This window comes from Pleurodeles waltl, chromosome 9 (assembly GCF_031143425.1).
Source record: "Pleurodeles waltl isolate 20211129_DDA chromosome 9, aPleWal1.hap1.20221129, whole genome shotgun sequence".
In the NCBI taxonomy this organism is placed as follows: Eukaryota; Metazoa; Chordata; class Amphibia; order Caudata; family Salamandridae; genus Pleurodeles; species Pleurodeles waltl.
This window is the reverse complement of record NC_090448.1, coordinates 937,150,278-937,169,061: the sequence shown is the minus strand read 5'-3', so window position 1 is coordinate 937,169,061 and position 18,784 is coordinate 937,150,278. Positions and strand designations below refer to the sequence as shown.

The 18,784-nt window shown below is 46.3% G+C and overlaps 1 long non-coding RNA gene across 1 annotated transcript in view; it reads left to right on the top strand.

Moving 5' to 3' along the window:
• The first annotated feature begins 2,802 nt into the window (after window positions 1–2,802).
• Window positions 2,803–18,784, top strand: part of LOC138260126 (uncharacterized) — a 93,188-nt gene continuing 77,206 nt past the window's right edge. Inside the window, exons 1-2 of the long non-coding RNA XR_011198810.1 lie at window positions 2,803–2,927; window positions 13,134–13,214. This is a non-coding gene — a long non-coding RNA (uncharacterized lncRNA). The remainder of the gene's footprint in view (window positions 2,928–13,133; window positions 13,215–18,784) is intronic.

Below are 18,784 nucleotides of genomic sequence, written 5' to 3'. Positions count from 1 at the left end.
AGCTCCGTGCAAAACTGAGGGCAATGGGCATTGTGCAGGGACGCAAACAGATCCAGCCAAGGAACCCCGAACCTCTGGCAAATCAAGCAGAACAAAGGCTGGATGGAAGGTTCCGACTGAGACTGTCCTCTCAATAATTCAACTCCCCCTGATGTATACAGCCTTCAGAAGGAGAACATGAGTCTTTGACCATGCAAATATCTGGGATGCAACATGATTGAGGGACCCGCACCTTGTACTCCCTTGCCTGTTGAGGTAAGCCCTGGTCACCTGGTTGTCAGTCCTGACCACTACATTCTGACCCAGCAAGTGAAGCTGAAAAGCAAGGAGGGCCCGCAACACAGCCATGAGCTCCCTCCAATTCGAGGACTGCCAGCTCTCACTCAGAGACCAATGGGCCCTCCGCTCCAGGTGACCCAGAACCACGCCCCAACCCTACTCGCTGGCATCTGTGGTCAAGAAAACAGGGGGAGGAAACTGGAAAAGAACACCCTTCAACAGATTGTCCCTGACCAACCACCAGGACAGGGCATGAGTCACCTGATCTGAAAGAGGACTCAGAACTTCATAGTCTTTGGAGCAAGGATCCCAGTGAGCAAGGATGTGATTCACAATCGGCTTCAAATGAAACCGGCCCACGACGACCACAGCAGTGGAGACTGTCAACAGGCCTTAAACCCTGAACCAGCACCTTGCAGAGCTGTGAGAACGAGTCAACAAGTCGGACACTGACAATTGAAGAGAAAGAATTCCGGTCTTCTGGCAAGAAGGCAGCACCCAGGTGAGTATCCAAACGAGCGCCGATGAACATCTGCAACTGGGAGGGAACCATGTGAGACTTCGGAAGATTCACCAGGAAACCAAAGTCGTGCAGGGCTCACAGCACCAACTCCACATGCCTCAGAGCCTTGAAAAGAGATGAAGCAGAAAGTAACCAATCATCCAAATAAGGATAAAGGACAACACCCTGTAAATGCAAGAAAGCCACAAAAGGGGCCAATACCTTTGTGGACACTGTGGGCAAAGTGGTCAAGCTGAAATGGAGGACCTGAAACTGAAAGTGCTGGTCGAAGACATGAACCTCAGGAATGGTTGACTCTCCAGATGGACCGGGACGTGAACGTAAGTATCCTGAAGATCCAGCGTGGCCAAGAAATCCCCCTTCAGGAGAAGAGGAAAGATTGAAGGAAGGGACACCATCCTGAAATGCTTCACAAGCAGAAACTTGTTCAGGGCCCGGAGGTTGAGGATGGGCCGAAAGGAACCGTCTGGCTTTGGGACCAAAAACAAAGTCGAGTAAAACCCCTAACCCTTCTGCAACTCCGGAACTGGAACAATTGCCTGTTTCAACAACAGCAACTCGATGCCCACCCGGAAACTGTGACACAGTTCTGGAGATTTTGGAGAAGGAGTATACACTGGAACCGAGAAGGCGGAACAACATCTCTGAACCGCATCGGATTACCATGTTCCACCACGGAAAGGACCCATGCATTGGAGATGACTTGCTTCCAACGAGGAAGAAAAGCCCTTAGGCAACCCCCCACTGCCATATAGTCACTTGTGCTCCTGGCCAGAAGAGGCACAGGATGAAGAGGGCCAGGATTTATTGTAGAAGGCGGCCCCCAACCACGGGCCCTCCCACAAAAGGGCTGACGCTCTGTGGACTGAAAAACACCACGTATAAAAAAAGCTTGCAGTTTTTCCGTGCCCCGTTTAAAAGGACGAAGAATCTTCTTCTACCCAGTAGCCTTGTCCACCATGTCATTAAGTTCAGGACCAAACAGGGTCTGCCCCAAAAAAGGCAGCTTACAAATGATGGAACGCTGGCCAGATTCCAATTGTCAGGATTTCAACCACAAGGAGGGCCGACCTGCAATCGAAGCACCTGCCGCAGCAGTGGAGGCCCAAAGACTGTCAAATGTAGCATCAGACAAAAACTGAGACAAAAGTTCCATATTGGCCAATAATTCCAAAGGATCATCATGGGCCTGTAGACAAACAAGGAATGGAAGTCTTTCAAAAGAGCCTGCGTAGCATATGCAGCATATGCAGTGGCGCGGATTCCATAATTAGAGGCAGCATAAGCACGCTTCAAGGCAGACTCCACCTTCTTATCCTTTGCCTCAGAGAGGACAGCATCTTCAGGAGCCAAAGCGGAAGAAAAGGACATAGAAGCCAAAATCATTTTAACTTTGGGGAGCTGGAGGAACTTATCCTCAAAGCCCTCCACCAGATACCACTTATGCAGAAAACGAGGGATAGTCGACTTGTCAATGTCACTCCACTCCTTAAAAAGGAGATTGTGAATAAACTCATGCAAGGGCAAACGGTCAGGAGACATATTGTATTGCGACAAAAAGTCCATCTCAGCCACTTGTTGAGCATGAAACTGTAACTGAGCACGAAAATGAGACAAACCCTCCTTAAATTGATCAGACTGGATATACCGACCTCTACAGTCCTCCTAATCAACAGTCTCATCATCCAGCCTTAGGCGCTTAGCAAGGAGTCCATTCTCCAATAAAGCAGCATCAACTGCTTCTTTCACCAAGGACTGTAAATCATTCCTAGAAATATGCAGGACCTCCTCAGCATCGTCCAGCACAGAAGCCAGGGAATGAAGAAGCTTATCAACTTGCTCAGCCATGACAGCAAGAAAGCAAGTACAGCAACGCGAAAGCAACCCGATGCGCTACAGCAGCGCCCGTACTTCTGTATAAATAGGGCACCATGGCAACGATATCTCGCCTCGCGACACCGAACGCTACATAAAAGTGCCCCAAAGTTGCCAAAAGTCCGGCAAACCTTGAAAACAGGAAGCCGCCAAACGGCCCCCGTAGTAGCCACGCTCCCGCGCAAGGACAGGGCGCGCGTCGGAATGAAACAAGAAAATCACCGTGCTCTTCCGCAGCACGGACCAACAGGTAAGAACAACATTGCAAACGGAAGATCCACAAGGGAAATTTACTCACAGTTAGCAGCGCGTGTACTGAAGAGCGACGTGAAGACCAACAGCGAACCCGCTCGGGACAGGAAACAAAAACAGGACGAGGCAGGGGGGAGGAGCTGTTTAAAAAAAAAAAATAAATAAATAATAATAATATATAAATATATATATATATATATATATATTAAAAATAAAAGAAGGACTTTCAGTGGGAATACTGGCGAGAGGAGGGAAAGCCTCACTTGTTTAGACTGGGACGAAGAGGACTCCATTAGGGGTAGTGAGTTACTATCTGCATGTGCAAGCAAGCAAGTGGCTGTTAATTTATCTTCCCAAAGTGTGGGCCCGGACCGCGGGGTGAGCTACCTAGGCTAGGTACACGCTCATCGGGTGGCAGGGGAGGACCACATTATACAACAATAGTGACTAAAATTATGTGGCAAGAATAGTTATATTACTGCTTCACACTTCTGTCATTTTTATACATGTAAACACTGTTTGTGTAATGGTTTTATCTCATTACTACAATTCTAGCACACAAAGACTGCAATAAGCAACAGAAAGGTCATAAGTCACCCTTTGCATATGGTCTTCCTCCCCAAAATAAAGGAACCCTAAATGGAGTCATTCCGCCCAGACACCCCAAGGGAAAACACGCGTCACAAATGATCTAATTCCTCAGAATGCAAGTGAGCAAAATAGGAAAGGAAAACCAAGCTAATAATTAGTGTCCACCGATTCTTTCACAGGATGTTAAAACCACCACCCACAAATCGATGTATGATTTCTGGGACTGAGCCACCGAAAGAGCGAGAGTACAACAGGTAAAGAAACCGTTACATAATAAGTTAAGCAACCCATCGTGCTCGGGACATACATACGTGACACTCTTGTTGGTGTAAAAGGTCATTTATTAGAACAGGTTTTAAACATCATTACTTAAACATTTAACTATATCTCCTTTTAAACAGACTTTAACTTAAACAATTCCTTTTCCTTTATTTCCTCCTTAAAATATCTCCCTTCAATTTCCCTACCGCATCTACTCCCCTATTCTTCCCATGCCTTCCCTGCCTGTAGCCTACCCCTCCCCGCTCTGATCCTTCAAATCCTTGTTTTTCCCCCTGGAAGGGTGGACAAGCCCGCACCTGGCTCTCCACCCTCCCCCATCTCCTGCCATCACTCCAAATTCACCTGTCCTAAATGACTGTTAACCGCCCCTACCTAACCCCCCTTTCTTGCCTATCTACGATCTCCTCCTTCTGCCTTCCTAAGCTGGGTGGGTGGGTGGTCCTACTTAAACGACCCTCCCACGCTAAGTCGGCACGGTGAAGAGGCCGACCCCACCCTCCACCCCCCTTATATCTCCTGCCTAAAAACCCACCCCCACCTACCTTTTACCCAATGAGGCGCCTTGCGCGCCACTTCCTTTTCCCGAAAATGCCCGCGGAGAGACTAGACTGCGTCTCTCCCTCTCCGCGGGCCCCTCCATTGGCAACCAGCAGCAATCCCCGCTAAGAATGAGGTGTCAAACTGTTGTTCTGCCTTTCAGGGCTTTCCGAAATCCCTGTCCCTCATTACTTGATGCAATGTCAATTCAAGGCGGAAATAACAGGTGTTTCCACTCTTCTGGAAGTTACAAGTGGTGCGATTAAAACTGCAATTTTCCTTTCCCACGCAAATGTTGGCAGGTACAACCGTTCAAAAATGTGCGTGGAACAAAATGCAAAGTAAGAACAAGCAACTTTAGAGATTTTTTCTTCCGATCACTTTGAATCCTGCTGCAGGGGACCCACCTCGTGAGTAATGCTCCCCACGATATTGGTATTTGGTACAGGCAGTGCTTAATTTGTAAATAAAAATGTGCTGGTGCCCAAAGCTCTCCTCTTAAACATGCGGCTGCTGCAATTAAACGTGGGCACAGGAAATACTGAGGCAGTGTAATCCTGAAGCCAACTCAGGACTCTTCAATCCATTTACAGCCGCTTCCTGCCCCTTCAGCCCAATCTTGCAGCTTTCTCGCATTGTGAATCTTTTTAGTTTTTCTCTTCCTTCCTCTTTCTCAAATGTGTCTTTTGCTCGCAGAAAATGCTTGAGGCAGAATAGTAAGCGCCGGCCCTCCAAAATAAGCGCTGGTGCTCCGCTCCGGAAACAACAAGCACAAATTAAGCACTCGGTACAGGATTACCCATGCGGTTCTCAGCACCTCTAAGAATGAGGGTCTATGCATCAGTCTCTGCTGCCTCTAAGAAAGGAGTGCATCAAAGGTCAGGAATTCCAGAAAACAGCAGTGTTTCAATAACATGATAGCAAACCAGGTTTCTCCTTATCTACAAACTAACAAAAAAAGAGTACGTCTGAGGCAGTGTTACCTCTTAGCGATCCTCAAATGGATCAGGCCAGGCAACAATCACAACAGCAGTACTCGTCGAGTATGAAGAACAAGCATTTACAATGCAATAGATCTCACGTTTCCTCGAGTTAGAGCTATTAGCGCTGTAAATTTCTAACTGGACTTCTCTTGCCACGTAAATTGAAAAAGAAAGGTAAAACAGTTGCCTAAAGCAAGTCGATTCAATGTGCCACAGCCGCCATAAGCATGAGGACAAATGAGAGACACAAAAGGAAAAAAGAAGTTCGCTCGCAGACAAACGTAAAGCATTTACCAATGAAAACAAAGGATTTTTAGAAAGGTGTTAGAAATGGGGTCTCTAGTTGGAAGAGGCATACACCTTTGTCTAAGTAGGGACCACAATCCTAGTCAGGGTAAGTCACACAATCCAAATTATCCTGTGCCCACCCTCTGGTAAATTGGCACTGAGCAGTCAGGCTTAACTTAGAAGGCAATGTGTAAAGTATTTATGCAATAAATCGTAGAGTAACACAGTGAATACACCACAAAAATACACCACACCGGTTTAGAAAAAGATAGCATATTTATCTGGTTAAATTAAGGTCAAATTGATAAAGATTTAATAAGCACAAGTTGAGATATCACTTTTGCAGTGTTAAAAAGAGTCTTAGATCTTAGAAATCAACAGTTGTCTCTTGTTTGCACAAAGTACCTGGTTTACGTAAAAAATAACACGCAAGGAGACCGCAGAGGAGGAGATGCGAGGAAAAATAGGGTGTGCGTCAGATATTCCGACGAGGCATAGACGATGCATAATTTCTTTCCACACTGTAAGGGGCTTTGCGTCAATTTCTGGCGTGCAGTCTTTGTCCCTCACTGCAATGCAGGGAATTTGTTTACACCCAGGGATGATGCAGGGAAATCCTGGGCGTACGGGGTGAAATCACAGGCGTTGCATCGATCCAGTATGGCGATGCGTAAAACTTTCTGTCGCACGCATACTCTGCGTCGATTCTTCACTCAGGAAGTCGGGTTGCGTTGGTCCGGTTCGGCTGTGCGGCAAGTTCTCGTCGCACCACGACTCTGCATCGGTTCCGGCAGGCTGTGCGTCAATTTTTGGCACACAAGGAGTTTCCTGAAGAGATGAAGTCTTTCTGTCACTACAACGTCAGAAAACAGGAGGCAAGTTCAATCCAAGCCCTTGGAGAGCACTTCTCAGCAAAGTCAGAGGGCAGCAAGGCAGCAAGGCAGCAGGGCAGCAGTCCTTCTCAACAAAGCAGTCCAGATGAGTCCTTTGGGCAGCCAGGCAGTTCCTGTTGACAGGTTGCAGGTTCAGGTCCAGGAGTGTCTGAGTTGGTGAGGCAGGGACTCAGTTTATATACCCAAAAATGCCTTTGAAGTGGGGAGACTTGAAAGAGTGGTTTTGAAGTGCACAAGGTCCCCTTTCACTACAGGTCTGTCTGCCCGGGTCCCAGTGGGATGTTTGGCAGTCCATTGTGTGAGGGCAGGCCACTAGCCTTTGAAATGTAAGTGTCAGGCCCTCCACCCTTCCAGCCCAGGAAGACCCATTCAGTATGCAGAGAAGTGCAGGTGTGACTGAGTATCCTCTGTTTGTGACTGTCTGGGTGAGATACTCAAGGAAGCTGTCAACCAGCCCAGACTGTTATTGGAGACAGGCTGTAAGGCACAGATGGATTTTAAGTGCAGAGAAATGCTCACCTTCTAAAAGTGGCATTTCTGAAATAGTAATATAAAATCCAACCTCACCAATAAGCAGAATTTTCCATTACTATTCTGGCCATACTAAATATGACCTGGTTACCCCTTTCTGATCAGAATCTACCACTCAAACAGAATATGAGGGTAGAACTAATGCTATCCTATGAAATGAGCAGGCCTCACAGTAGTGGAAAATTAATTTAGGAGTTTTCCACTACCAGGACATATAAAACACACATGTACATGTCCTGCCTTTTATCTACATAGCACCCTGCCCTATGGGTTACCTAGGGCCTACCTTAGGAGTGACTTATATGTAGAAATGGGGGAGTTTAAGGCTTGGCAAGTACTTTTAAATGCCAAGTCGAAGTGGCAGTGAAACTGCACACTCAGGCCTTGAAATGGCAGGCCTGAGATATGGTTAAGGGGCTTCTTATGTGGGTGGCACAACCAGTGTTGCAGGCCCACTAGTAGCATTCAATATACAGGCCCTGGGCACATGTAGTGTACTTTACCTGGGACTTACAAGTCAAATCAAAATCAAATTTGCCAATTGGGAATGAATCAATGTTACCATGCTTAAGGGAGAGAGCATATGCACTTTAGCACTGGTTAGCAGTGGTAAAGTGCGCAGAGTTCTAAAACCAGCAAAAACTGTGTCAGAAAAGTGGAAGGAGGCAGGTGAAAAGTTGGGGGATGACCACCTTAAGGCTGTCAGGTCTAACAAAAGGCAAGCCCAGAAACGAGTGACAGTGATGGGTGTGCAGTGGACTTGGTTAAAAGCCCACAGATAGATTACAACACGTCAGAGGGCTTGCACGCTTGACCTAAAAGGCAAAGGCATGGTTTATCTTGGAAAGAAACAGGACTACGGGTTACACCACAAGACACATGCACAGCAATGCTCATCTTACTGAAACAGGAGCACCTCCTGGTACACACTTCTACCAGCCATCGCTGCAAATTCCAAATCTCAGAAAAAAGAAAGCCTGCCAAGAACACAGGAGACAAAACAAGCATTAGCATAGCCAATAAGTCTCACCTTTGGGACCTTTTAAGTGTTTAGCTAGAGCTATTGGTTTTACTAATGTTTGTGAGCTATGTTGTATAGTACTGTGTCTGCTATGCAGCATGTTGCTAAGTTATGATAAAAAACTGTTATAGTTCAGTGACAGAAATCAGTTAAGCACACTCCTGTGTGTTTCAAAGACGAGGCCAGCAGTGGCTCTGCCATTATGCCATAGTGACTCCAAGATTCACCCCTAGTGTGCAGTGTGCATGAGCTTAATTAAACACCAGGAGGTAATGAACTGGAATTTTTTGCTTACCACCATTTTTCATTAGAGCATGCGGAGTCATAAATTGCGTGCAGCTGTCAAAAGGAAATACCTTCACCAGCGGTGATGTGGTGCCTCTTATTCAATTAATTAATAGCCATGCAGAAAAAAAATGACTGGATACCTCAGATTCAAGGTTGGTTTGAAAGTTTGTCAATACTGAATTTTATGGCATGAACTGAGGAAGAAATTTAGCTGACCAAATGAATAACAAATACAGATAGTCTGAACAGTGGCACAGGGGAAGTATTATTTATGGATCAAAGCGTGTTTATTTGACACCCTTGATAACTGACAGGGCAAAAGACAAAAATCTCATTAAATGCAATTTGAAAAAAAGCTTGTGTTTTGATTCTCATTGCAGCATAGTTTAGAGCTGGAACTGGCTAGCGAGTGAAAGAGTCAGACAAACCAAGATCATTGGGGAAATGCAGCACAATTACTTCTCATTCTATTTTTTGACACTGCACTTTTCCTCACAAAAGAGATTGTGGGGTATAGAGACAGCAGTGGAGAGGCGGAGAGAACGATCAAGAGATCACAAGCAGGGATGGGCAGTCTAGCAGGTTGAGGTGGAAGAGGTAGCCAGAGAAACATTTCAGGGAAGAGCGGATTCAATAGTAGAGAAGGACAAAAACTGCAAGGGGAAACAAAAGGTAAAATATACCCGGGATGGGGTCCCCCATCCTCTGGTGTCCCTCTGGTGTGGATGTTTCTGGGGCTAGGGGTGGGCATCTGTTGGCCCATTCCATGGCGTTTAGCGATGGAAATTGGTCCACAGGTACCCTAAAGGCTGGTCTGACCCAGGCGTTAAATAATGGAGCTAAGCAGGCTTAGCGCCATTATTTAGGCTCGCCTCCCACCCGGGCACATTTTTTGCATGGGGACATAAATATGGCACTACGGGCTTAGAGCCATTTTTTGGACGGGAACGCCTACCTTGCATCTCATTGACGCAAGGTGGGTTCACGCATTCAATAAATGACGATAACTCCAATATTTTGACGATAGACCGGTCTAGCGTCAAAATATAAATATGGAGTTAAGTTTGCACCACTTTTGCATAAAAAATGACACATAAATGGCACAAATGAAGTATAAATATGCCCCAGTGTTGCTATTGATTGTCCATGTATATTTTGTAATTTTCGATTCTGTTGTTCAATATATATTTAATGTAAACTTACAAAATGTACCAAATGCAACATATTTCTTTTCTTTTTTCAAACATTCACACTGTTTGCACTTAAATAGGACAAGTCATAACTTTTGATTGTTTTTCTATAGCTTTCTATTAATTGGGGTTCCAATCTCTTTCTTCCAAGATGGTGGCTTCTGTAGCGTCCTTTTTCATCGTTCCAATCTAAGCCAATCAAGGAGCACAAACAAAAGGGTCGGGTGAAAGGCAGGTAGATGCTCCCTCCAATGAGGGCATGCACAGCTCTTTGCATGTAGCCTAGGAGCATTTTGGAAATGTAAGAATAGCTAAAAATAATTGACATTTTGAAACTATTTATAGTTTAACTATCTATAGTTTTTATATTACATTTTGTTTGTCTGTAATGTCAGCCATGCATAGTGATCAGATACATGTTTGCTTCTCACCATACTATTATTACTTTTCTAATTATGAATGTTATATACAGAGTTTGTCTCTTTGTTCGGATGTGAGGGCAATCTGGCTGCGACATCCCTGACAGCAAATGCAACAAGATAGATTCAAGATTCACAGGCCTATTAACAGAACGGGAGCACTCCAAGAGCCAAGACCTAAAAACAAAGAACGGTGCGAGTAAACGGGTGCTGAAAATAACACCAGACAAATAACAGAGGGGGAGGTGCGGCCGCAATGATGAACAAGCCGGAAGTAAAAAAAAAATGTGCGTCAGACCAACGATAAATAAACAAATGAGTAAGACCACATGTAACAAGGGCAATCTTCTTGGGAGGCGCAAAACACCAAAAGGCAGGCTAAAGACAGCAAAGGAACCACAGAAAAGCAAGATCATACAAGGGGCACTACAAGGAACCAATGAGAAATTATGTGCATGCACAAAGCCCAGAGAGAGAGATATATCATGTCTCACAAGACAGCGCATGCGCACTGCCTAGGCTCGACCTAAAAACGCAGCACTAACGTCCTCAATAATAAATGTAAGATAATTTAACTTAGTCTTGTGACTGTAAGGGATCATTATGCTAGCCTGAAATGACCAAATCACTAATTGAGAAGAAAACAACTTTTTAGGTCTGGCACATGGGCAGATAACGCTATTTCACCACTTTCATGTAATAAAGATAAATCCCAAATATATACATGCATACATAGAGGGTTTTGGGTCAGCTCTCTTCACCCACTTGTTTGTTAAATTTTCAGTTACATTTTGCTTCCATCTATCACAGCGTACAGCATGGGATAATAGGTCAGCCCACTTCAGCCATTTCCTCACTTTCACTTTGTATGACACTGTTTTTGCTGGTCACTTGCGCACATCTCGCAATAAAGCAGTGAAATTTTGAACCAAGGCTGGTGGTCTAATCGCTTTTTTTGGCTTTGCCAATTTCTATTTTCTTAGAGGGCCCAATAGCTGTCTATATGCTGCATTGCTGCTTTTAGAGCACTGCATCCACTGTAAAGCCTGCTCCTGTGGGTGGCTATCTAAATGCTGTCTATTGATTTTTATAACACTAGTAAAGAACAAAACACAGTTCACAGCACTCGGCAGAAAGCATAACATCTGCACCCCAGAGACATCAAGGTGTGAAACATCAGGCCTGAATATGACAATCACCACCCAGGTTTATTCTATGCCCACCACTGCCCCAGATCATATTGCGTTTGCTAGAGCAACTGCGGGACTTATAAACAGACTCTTTCAACTTGGCGCACCAGTCCATTGTAGAGCACCATTCACCGATGGTGGGTTGCGATGGGGATGTCCATCAGTGTGTGATGTTGCGTTCAGCCACCAGAATACCGATACCAACAAGAGGCGCACCCCGTTAAGTCACTCCATACCCTCTGGGATGCCCAGCAAAGCAACACAGGGGGAACAATCAATAGGTCTCTCTGGAATATTGGGCAGGGTCATGAAAATCGAAGGCCAGTTGCAAGGAAACAGGCTTTTTGCAAGTTTCCCACCACCTTTTGACCCCATTGGGCCTCTAGCTGCTGTTTCTTTACTCTGAGAGTACACCGAGGCTTGCTACCAGACCTCAGTGTCAGTGTTCTAACCCCTTAGAAAGTATGTGTCGAATTGGCTATTCTCAATTGGCAAGAACTGACTTAGGTTTAAGTCCCTAGTATATAGTAGCCAGGGCTTGTAAGATAGAGGTGGTCATTACGACCCCGGCGGTCGGAGTTAATATGGCAGTAAGTACTGCCAACAGGCTGGCGGTACTTACCGCCATATTATGACATTGGTGGGTTGGCTGAAGCCAACCCGCCAATGTACCACTCCAACCACCATGGCGGTAACAGCCGCCGGGCTGGAGATAGCCATCTCCAGCCCGGTGGCCGTCACTGTTCCGCCTGCAGGATTATGACCCCGCCTACCGGTATGGTTTTCGTGGCTTCCTTAACGCCACAAAAACCATGGCGGTAGGCACTATCAGTGGCAGGGAATTCCTTCCCTGTCACTGATGGGGGTCTCCCCCTCCCTCTCCAGTTAGCCCCAAATCCCCCACCTCTCCAAAGCCCCCCACCCCTCCACATTCATGCCCCCTTCACACACACATGTATACACACACCCATTTCCACATGCATCTACGCATGCATACATTCATTCACACACGTCCGCACACATTTTCATGCATACACGCAGACACGGATTCACTTAACACAACATACATGCACTCACAGCTCCATAAATGCACACACGCATTCAACACGCAACACACACCCACATCCATGCACACACAAACATTCACACACCCCCACACACACAACATCCCCTACCTCCTTCCCCTGTCGGAGACCAGACTTACATGTGTTCAAGGGATCCTCCGGCAGGAAATGGGGTGCTGCTGCCACCAGCAGCGCCTGCCAGCAGAACACTGCCAGGCTGTTATATGGGTCATAATACAGCTGGCAGCAGTCTACTGGTGTGGCGCTGCTGGTGGCAGCTGCGCACCTTATCGCCATCCTCCGGCATAGGCACAGCAGGATTTCCCGCCATTCTTCTGGTGGAAATCTGGCTGTGGTCATAATACGGCAGACGGCTGGTAGCCGCAGCGACGGTCTTTTGGCGGCTATTGCAGTGGCGGTAGGCGGTTTTTACCGCCAATCTCCAAATGAGGGCCAGAGTGTCCACCCAGGGCTGCGGCACTGTTTGTGCCACCCTGTGCAAGACAAGGTCCAAATGGCTGTTAGCCTGCCACTACAGACTGGAAGGGGAGTGGTCACATTGTTAGTTCGACTTTGCCATTCAAACTCATTCCAGAGCCACTGCTTCCCTTCACAATATATTTAAGTCTCCCCTAAGGAAGGCCTATGGAGCCCTAATGGAGGGAGGTGTAAATTATTAGGTAGAACATGTAATGTTATATATATCCCATTTGCGGGTCTCGCTGTGTGCAGGCATAAAGAACAGTTCCGACAGCGGTTTATAGTAAAGGATAAGTACTTGACTTTTATTGAAAATTGTTCTTCTCTAAATAGTTATATTTATTTCTCAATTCATATTTTAGTTGTTCCCTTATTCGGGTTTTTCAGGCTTGAGGATTATTGTTAAGATAATCTTCTCATGGATTCTTCTCCTGCTCTCCTTCTCAGGTATCTTCGCGGTCTTGTGTTATAGCAGTCCCCCATCACCGGATGAATCCACGACAAAAAACGGAAACAGATGACTATAAGGTAAGTGAGTGGGTTTTTGCTCTGATTTTGTTTTTCTTTGATAATGGGGTGGGGGTGGGAAAGAAGAAAGAAAAAGGGAAAGAAAAGAAAAGAAGTTGAAACAGAAAAAATAAATTGGTAGAACCCAAAAGACAACTTTCTCTTCTTTGGTGTGGGATAGTGCTTACAGATTGTGGTTCTATTACAGTATTATATTCTTGATGTGCAATAAACCGGTGTAGGTGACAATAGAGAAAGAAAAAAAAAATACATGCACCGCAAAATATCCAGAGCTTTTCCAGGAGTGCCTCCCTATATATATCTGTCCTCAATTCTCCTCCTCTTCTCCCCTTCTCTCTTCCCCCACCCCACCTTAATAAGTAATGGGCAGGATTTGGAATGCAGGCACGTACCTGCATGAGCCACATCCCTCCTGAGATGTGGCGGGTGGTTTCGTCTCCTCTCACTGGGTTTTTCTCTTGCGTTGCGAGGCCTGTCTTCCTCTCGCTTCCACCTCCGAGTGCATCTCCTCCTTCCACATCTATCATCTCTGCTGTTCCCTCTCTCGGGTTTTCCTTCACATCTCCCGGCCGCTCTGTTCTCCTTCTCACATCTCTCTCTGCGTCTCCTTCTCGCTCTTTTCCTCCTCCCACATCTCTCTCCGCGTCTCATTCTTCCGCTCTCTTGACCACCTTCTAAACGCGTCGCTTGTGAACCGTCTACGTCTGGGTTCATGCAGGCGTTTTCCTGCTTCTATCTTTACAAGGTGCCCTCGGGGTACTGGGTTGTCGGCCCTATCCCCGTGGCAGTGTCTGGTCGACGGATAACCCCGTTACAATGCCTTAGCAGCATCTCCTCTAAATTGTTGATTTGCTGTGGAATGGTTAGTAGCCCCATTTGCTAACACAGGGTTCTGAGTTGACCTCTCAGCCAAGCTAACTTCTGAATTGGACTACTTAGCTAGGTACTGTAAGATATTAAATTAATTATGGCATTACACCTGGCTTGATGCCCAAGTGGAATTAAATGTCACTATTAAAGAAATGCAACTTTTAGAAACTTGCCACTCTGTGACCCAGTTTGTCAAGTGGCTTTGCACGGTCACTGGCCACCAGGGAGCTTTCTCCCCACCTGGAGAGTTGTGTGAACAACTCTTAGGCTTAACAAAAATAGCAGCCTGCTGCAGGATGAGGTGTTAGCTCCTGTTCGCAGAAAACCACTCAGGGTGTTAGCCCAAAACGCAAGCTTCAAAGGCGAAGCCGCCTTTGGGGGGGAATGGCAATCACACTCCTGCGGGGCTGCCCTTTGTTCAGGTAGATGGGCTGGCGACCAGAACAGAGAGGGCAGACCAGTGCCCAAAGTGGGTTTTCCTTGGGCATGTAGCCCACAGGTAGCTACACCTCTAGGGCGGGATACCAAGCTCCTAACATTTGAGGAATGGTGCAGATATCTTAGTAGTGGGCAGGATAGAGTACTCTGGGATTGTCAGATACCACACATTGCTGGAAAATCATCACTAACCACATCATCCCCCCAGGGCACTTTCTGGGAATAAATATGGCACACCTGCACCATGAACCTCACATTATGTCGGGACTGGAACAAGGCCTGAAGAAGGACTGCCCTCTTGACACGAGGATTGTACAAAGAGAGGCTGCACCATTTGCTGGACTACACCTGCTGCACCTTAGGCTAGCAAAGAGAGGACTGTGCCTGTGTCTCCTGGCTCAGTGCAAAGTTGTACCCCAGCTCAGACCAGAAAAATGACTCTAAGGGTCAGTTGTCTGACCCCCTGGAAGCAGCTCCAGGGACAAAAGAGCTGGAGTGGCTCAACTCGGGAAGTCACTTGCCACTGTGGAAGAATCCTCACTGACTGTCGCAGGGCACCCCTAGAGACTGTTCCTTGATGGCCAAAAGTTGCGCCCGAGTCAGCCAAACACAGGAATGTCACCTGAGTTCAGATTTGTCGCCCAAGAGGGACACCAGCCTCCACTAAAGGATACCACTGGGATTGCTGTGTACAGAGACAAGTAGTCCAGCCACCACTGGCCTTCTACTGGCTCAAAGAGGACTTCAAGGGACTCCAACCTCTGTGGTTGAAGTTGCCCCAACTGACCCGTGGACTGAAGAATAAATGCTAAGGCATCCCTGTCGACTGCACAGCACCTGGAGCATCCTATAGCATCTTCATCTCCTGTATCCTCAGCATCAGGACAACTCCATTGAAGTCTACGGCAGTCATGCTGTAGAGTTTGGAATAGGACTAACAATTCTCTGGTGGCCAAGTAACTGTCCATATCTACCCCACTGACACTCTAGACCTTCTTCGTGTTGGATCTGGTCACCCAAGCCGGGCAGGAGTAGCTGAACTAACTGTTTATAAACTTTTGAAAAGTTTTTAAACTTTACAGTTGCCAGTTGTGGTTGGATTAAAAATTAGGATTTTTTTAAACATTTGTATCTTCGGAAACCTGTGGTGGATTTTGATCGTCCTGGAATCTAAAAAGTCCTAAAAATATAATCTAAGTTTAAAGGTTGGTTTTCTTGTTTCCTGTTGTGTGGCTTATTTTGTTGTAGAACCTGGACCTCAAGGAGACTATACTCTGACAGATCCTTCATCAGAATTGATACATTCCCAGTGCATGCTGAAGCTGCAAATATCAGGAAAAAATGGTTCCTATGGAGAATGGATTCCTTTTGGAGGGTCTGAAAAGATCTTTATGTGAAAATCTTCCCAAACGTCCCCAAGATGGGATATGTCTAAAATGTCCCAGCACTCAAACCTGTTCAAACTGGTGACCTGGAGCATACATCTGCCCTGCTGTAGGGGAGTAGCCTGCGTTAACTGGTGGTCCCAATCAATTCGGCAGAGGGCATGCTGACAACACAGGAGAGTGACCTTCGAAGGCCGAGGCAAAAAGCCAGGGATCGGGCCACCGAACAACAAATGCAGGATATGCAGTTGGCCCACGAGCAGTACCTCGAGGTGAAACACCAGATCCTCAGCTTCCCTGATCATCCAGTTGATAAAGGTTTGGAGCTGCAAGGCCCAGAAGTACAACTGAATGTCAGCCATTCACATCTCGCCATCCTAGGGTGATTGGACACAGATGCAGAAAGCCACATTTGGGGGAAATTTTGCAATGTGTAGAGAAGTTGCGGCAATGCAATCATTTTAAAGAGTGTAACACATCCCAGGACATTAAGTGGGAGGGCAGCTCATTTGTTCAGGTCCCAAGCAACAGCGTGTACAGGTTAGAGGCCCGAGGTCAATTTTGGTTCCAAGGCAATAATGACTCCCAGTTAGGAAAACTTATTCTGTGGATAAGGAGGTGATCCTGACAGTCAATGGCCTCTCAGCCACCCTGGACAGAGACAATGAATGCATTGGCCCAGCTGATTTCCAACACGGAAGAGTTGCAATAGATCTTGAGCACCTAGAAGAGCTGGGCCCTGGTGACGTGCGGCTGGCAGAGAAAGAGCAAAATATCATACACATGTGAGCTGATCCAGCATTTTTGCCACTGTAAGCCCAAATGTGGGCATCACACTGAACCCAAGCCACCAGAACCTCAACTGCCAAGGTAAAGATCAATGGGGAGAGGGGGCAGCCTTGCCTGGTGCCTCTCTGAATTGGGAAAGAGGAGGACAAAACACCACTGACCCGGAGCTGTGCCCTGGACGGGGGTAGAGCCCCAGATGAATGACTAAAAGTGGGGCCTGAAACCCAGACGGGAACTGACCTAAAAGAGAAATCCCCAGTCGAGGGAGTCAAATGCCTTCTCAAAGTCCAACAGCATAAGCGCAGTGCGGTCTACGAAGCAGCATCAGTGTTCCAGAGCAATGTGTACCTGCAAATACAATGCCGGGTACTGCAGCAGGGCATTAAGCCACATTAATCTGGGTGGACCAGGGAAGGTGGCTGCAGCAGGAAGCGGTTTACCAGGATATTTGCAAAAAAATCAATTTCTGTATTGAAAAGGGACACAGTGCGATAGGAAGGACATTTCTCCGGGGGTCTCTCTGGTTTATGGAGCACCACAATTGTGGTATGGTTGAGTTCGGCAAGGAAGTGGCCTCTGTCCATGGCCTCCCTGTAAAAATCGAGGTGTGGGGAAAGCCTCCTAAAAAACATTGCAGACACTACCACAATGTCACAAAAGATAACTACATTTTCCATTCAAGTCAATACCCATAAGAGGATATTATACTCGTGACAATAGTTTTATTTCTACAGTAAGTGCACTGAATTGTCTTGATTACGTGGAGTAAAAATAAGAAAGACCAAGCAAAGGTAGTACGAACATTAATCATATATCAGAATAAATTGCCAACACTCACCGGTAACAACGACAAATAACCAACGGTCACTGGTAACAAGGAATTTTATTCTACCCAATCATACAATATCGCAATTAAGGTTTAAAATTACAGACCATGAACTAAGGCTACCATGTGGAGTAGAGAGGGTAGTAAGGTTAGGTGAAAAGGAGAAATACTCCATAAACAAACAAGATAATCTTTCCTCAAATGGCTTAAACAAAATGAAAAAATAAATGTGTTTTGTGTAACCAAATTACTTCTTTGAAGCTACTTTACCTTATTGTAGATTTTAAACTAATGTTTTCTTCTAACATGAATTGCTGGAACCTCAGAAATGTTGACACCATGGGAAAAAGTAATGACTCCATGACTGATTAGGAACAGTGGCAGGAAGATGCTGCAAGCATAGGTATATACGTAAAGGAGTAAACTACACAAACAACACGAGGGAACGTAAGGAATCGAAAAAAGAGATTATCTCAAGGGCTGTATTCTGTAAATGGCATACTTTCCCTGTTTGCATTATGGCACACCTTTCAAAAGGTCAGCAGGGTGCACACAGGAACAGTGCATTTCTGTGCCAAACTTTCAGTGCACCTCCTAAAAGCATGTTTGCCTCTGTGCCTGAGTCCATAATACACCGTGGGCCCAGAGGCAAAATGATTCCCTCCTTTGCATGGGGCCATGTCCCCATGTAAATGAGGAGATGCACTCCCATGATAGCTATGGTGGTACATGCGCTATCAGTATTACAGAAAGAGCTGCACTAGCGTCTGCGGTCCCTTCTGTAATACCAATGTGCCCCAGGGGCACACAAGCGGGCACACATGCCTGTTACGCCACAGACTCACTTTCACAATATGGTCCCTGCATTATTAGGACTGGAGTAAAATAGGCCAGACAGAATAAGGAAACTACTCTAAGGCCCTCATTACAACCGTGACGGTAAATGCCACCTACCGCCGTGCCGACGGCCGCCAACATACCGTGCCCGCGGCAGTATTCCGCTACGGGTATTATGACCCACACAGAGAATTTCGCCACAATACAGACACCCACACAAGTCTGCCAGCCCAAAGGTCAGTGATAAACTGGCGATAGCCAAACCCACACCGTTACGCTAACAGGAATACGCCCACAGTATCACGACCCACAAATCACCGCAGCGGTCTTTCAACCGCGGTAAACCATTGGTGGTACATACCACCGTGCTCAAAATATAAACACATTTACAAAACACCACCACATTGGACAAAATTAAAACTACA